This window comes from Cornus florida, unplaced genomic scaffold, assembly GCF_030987335.1.
Source record: "Cornus florida cultivar Cherokee Brave unplaced genomic scaffold, ASM3098733v1 CherokeeBrave_3.0.0_Hap2_Chr02, whole genome shotgun sequence".
NCBI lineage: Eukaryota > Viridiplantae > Streptophyta > Magnoliopsida > Cornales > Cornaceae > Cornus > Cornus florida.
The window spans coordinates 31,370,431-31,374,358 of record NW_026775572.1 but is presented as its reverse complement, the minus strand read 5'-3'; the positions used below and the strand labels follow the sequence as shown (position 1 = coordinate 31,374,358).

Sequence of the window (3,928 nt, the reverse complement as noted above, 5' to 3'; positions counted from 1 at the left end):
ATACTAATAATAAAATTAAGATAAGTAGTATAATTAATATTTAGATAAGAGAAAAGATAATAAAAATAATTTAGGCTCCATTTGTTTGGACGTAAAATATTTTTCAAAAAATATTTTTTTATTTTTTGGTGTTTGGTTGTCGTAAAATACAAAAATATTTTTTTATTTTTTGGTGTTTGGTTGTCGTAAAATACCTACGAAGAAAAAAAAATATTAAAATTTAACAAAAATAACTGATCATCAATTTTCGACAAGTTATTTTACATACCGTGCCCGATGTACTCGACCTCAATCTTGATGTAAACCTTTGCCAAACACTGACAAAGGAAAAATAAAAGAATACTTTACCTGAAAAATAAAAATATTTTTTAAAAAGAATATTTTTCGTCGAAACAAACGAAGCCTTAATAAATAACAAATTTAATGAGAAATGGTAAAATAATCTTTTGTAATGAATTTATCCTTAATTGCAACAAATTATATAGGACAAATTTTTGCTCAAGGGGTTAGTTGCAAAACGGCAATATATATATATTCTTACACATGTATTATCATATAATACATAAAAATGTGAAAGTTCTTTCTTTATCAAAGAACTGAAATATCCTAACATAAAAACAAATAAAAAAGAACTGAATATGTTCGAAATAAATTCAGATTGGTTCCACTTACCTAAGAAAAAATAAATTAAATTCAGTACACCAAAATAAATGGGCTTCAGTTTGTTTGCATCCATGTTCAACTAGGGTCCATATTCTTAAAGTCCGGGCTGAACTCAAATTGGGTCAATCCAATTCGCAATTCAACTCTAAATGAAATTTTTAAACATTCAGATGACATCTTTGACACATTTCAGGGGAAGGACAACGGAAGTGCATTTTTTTCCTTCACAAAATTACATGAATACCCTTAAATTAATTTTGTTCATTCCTAACTAGTAGGGATATTTTTGACTTTTTGTACTTAGAACAACAAACTTAATCCATATCGATAATATAGAATTTGAATTGCTTACAGGAATCATTATCTCACACTCAGTGTGGAATTAGAAATTCATTCACTATATATATATATATATATATATATATATATATATGTATGTAAATGTATTACTACCCCAACACATTATAGATTATACGTTTAGGAAAAAGCTTGCTTGGTTGATCTATTTGGTGTTGAGCAATGGCCATTAATACCAATAGTGTGTTTTTCTGTCTTTTTGTGACGCTCTTGAGCTTCTTCTATCTTCTTCATCTTCCACAATCATGCAATGCTCATCCCTTGAAGATTTGTATCTTTGATGAGATATATCAGCTTGGAGACTCCATATTCGACACCGGAAATATGATTCGTGAGACGCCTATTGGGGCAGCTTTGCCTTTTGGTAGGCTTCCATATGGTCAGAATTTCTTCAACAGTGCCACTGGTCAATGCTCAAACAGACTTTTCATGATCGACTACTTTGGTATGTCATCAATTTTCTCTTCTTTCTCATCTGTATAATAAATTCATAATATAGTGATTAGTGGTATCCAAAATATATGTCAACTTTTATTTACCGAATATATATATATATATCGACTTCTATATAATTTGATAACTTTATTTGTATTCATTAATATGTTTTAGTCTTTTAGATTCTGTATACAGTGCCGACATAGTTAGTTATCCATGCTTTTTCCTCCTCCTTGTTATTTCTTCTTGTTGTTATATATTATATGAAAAAAAAAAAAAGGAAAAAAAAAAATGTCAATTATTTAGTACTAGGTACCAAATTATTCCCTAAACGATTTTCCTTAATCAGCACTATATGTGTGTGTGTGTGTGTATATATATATATATATATATATTAATGGAAAACTAATAATTGTGTTATGTTTTGAGATATATATATATAAAGGCTAAATTTATAAACTTACAATTTATTAAGACTGCAATATAGAAGTTAGAACCTAAAACATATTAACAAACCTTATTACTTTGCCACTATATATATATATATATATATATATCAGTTATGCAAATAGTTCAATCTTTAAATAATTTTTTTTTGGCGGTGATGAAATTAATGTTCATAAGAACTTAAAGTATGCATTTAGTGTTGAATTGGTTTTAATAAGCTGCATTATATTTTCATGCTTTGACAGCATTGGCATCTGGACTTCGAATTTGAATCCGTACAAGAATATTGAAGCCGACTTTAGACATGGAGTGAACTTTGCAGTTGCTGGCTCTACTGCTTTATCAACACAAAAACTGGCAGCTAAAAACATCTCATCTCCGGTCACTGCCAGTCCTCTCAATGTTCAACTTGATTGGATATATGTCTACACATTTCAAATCCACATGTCACAATAACAGAGGTTTGTGATTCATCTAAATTTAGAATTATTAAAATGGAGTGTTTTATTTACTTTGTTTATATTTGACAGATTGTGTTGAAAAGCTGAAGAACTCTCTGTTCATGGTTGGAGAGATCGGAGGGAATGATTATAATTATGCCCTCTTTCAAGCCAAATCTATTGAGGAGGTTAAGACAATTGTGCCCAATGTTGTCCATGCTATAAAGGATGCTGTTAGAGTATGTTTTCAATTACTACTTGTTGCTTCTAATCTAATTATGCTGTTTTTGGTTTCAGAAAGTTATCCATCATGGTGCCATCCGAGTTATTGTCCCCGGTAACTTCCCAATAGGTTGTTTTCCAATTTATCTCACCGGATTCAAAACCGACGATTCAGCAGCTTATGATGAGCATCATTGTCTCAAAGCTTTGAACGACTTTTCGATATATCACAATGATCATCTACAGAGGGCCATCGAAGAATTGAAGCAAGAGCATCCGAATGCAGTGATTGTATATGGCGATTACTATAACTCCTTCAAATGGCTTTTCCAGAATGCCCCATATCTTGGTGAGTCGAGTCTTCCCAACCTCCCACAAACATCAACACACACGGTGTTCCAACTTCATAAAAGGATTAATTAACCATGATATTTTCTTTTAATTTTCTTAATTACAGGATTTAATGCGACGACTGCCCAAAAAGCTTGCTGTGGAACTGGGGGTGACTATAATTTTGATATGACAAGAATGTGTGGAGGTCCAGATGTTCCGGTTTGTGCTGAATCAAACAAATTTATCAGGTGGGATGGAGTTCATCTCACGCAACAAGCTTACAAGTTTATGGCGGGAAAGCTCATTCATGAGATCTTTCCTCAACTGCAATGCATTGTCTAAAGTTCTGTTTCCGTTGCTACCAAATTACTAGTTATGTATAGGTTATTCATTGAGAGTTTGTGGCCTAAATTTTTCATATTGTTTTACTTGATTGATTTAAATTTGCGAATTACATATCATTAGTAAATAAGTATTGGATGGTTTTTGATATTATGCAGATTCAATGTGCATTTTCTTGGTTTGACATTAAATTTCTTGCTATTGTTGTGCTGCATAATACATGGTAGATTGAAGAATTGTTGGGTGTTTGAGAACTTTGATGGGTATTTTTTTTTTTTTCCCAAATAATTCTAGAAATATAGCCTTCAGAATGTCTATGTAGTTAAAAAATTGCCTGAGAACATATGTAATTTAAAACAATGGCAAATCATCCAAAAACAATGGCCAAATTTGACATTCATTTATACAATTAATATAAATTTTATAAGCAGAGCTTCACTATTCAGTATTTCAAATACACCAACAAACCACCCACGTGACCTTTTTTTCACATGGACATCCATGTGTGTGCGTATAAAAAGGAATACACCAAGAAAAAACAGTGTTATAGCAGCAATTGCTGGTAAAGGGTAAGCATATCCGATGAAAAAACGAGATACTTTGTTCCTGGACCTTGGATCTTGACATCGGCACGGTAGGGAATTTTGAGCCGTCGTGAATCACAGGTGGCAATTCGTGTTCGCAGGTCG

General features: G+C 31.6%; 1 pseudogene; it reads left to right on the top strand.

Annotated features, from left to right (window-relative positions):
* Positions 1-1,182: 1,182 nt before the first annotated feature.
* On the top strand, positions 1,183-3,239 carry LOC132295957 (acetylajmalan esterase-like; annotated as a pseudogene).
* The last annotated feature ends 689 nt before the right edge of the window (positions 3,240-3,928 follow it).